We start from the raw sequence: 360 nt of genomic DNA, 5'->3' as shown, positions 1-360 counted from the left end.
TTTCATCAGACTACAGCTGCGCTTTTCGGGAAGAAAGGAGATGAGGTAAGAGCTGAAACACAGGACATGAGCTGGCTTCTCTGTGTTACCAAATGACCACAGAGCACACCTGCAGCTCTACCGTGCCTTCAGATTTACTTCCAGGTGAAGCTACAGCACACTCCTTGTTGAAAGCCCTTGTCATAGGACAAAGGATGTCGGTGAACTGACATCCTTTCCAACCACAGCTGCTCCGACAGGTCTTGCTGCTGTTCTTCAATCTCTACATGACTACTCTGCTTTCACAACATACAGGTCTCCAAAGACCCTTGGAGAATGGATGACACTGTGGCAGGAGACATTTCTCTTTCAAAGAATTTA

Source organism: Buceros rhinoceros, unplaced genomic scaffold (assembly GCF_000710305.1).
Source record: "Buceros rhinoceros silvestris isolate BGI_N320 unplaced genomic scaffold, ASM71030v1 scaffold11823, whole genome shotgun sequence".
Taxonomy (NCBI): domain Eukaryota; kingdom Metazoa; phylum Chordata; class Aves; order Bucerotiformes; family Bucerotidae; genus Buceros; species Buceros rhinoceros.
This window is presented reverse-complemented; position numbering follows the sequence as displayed.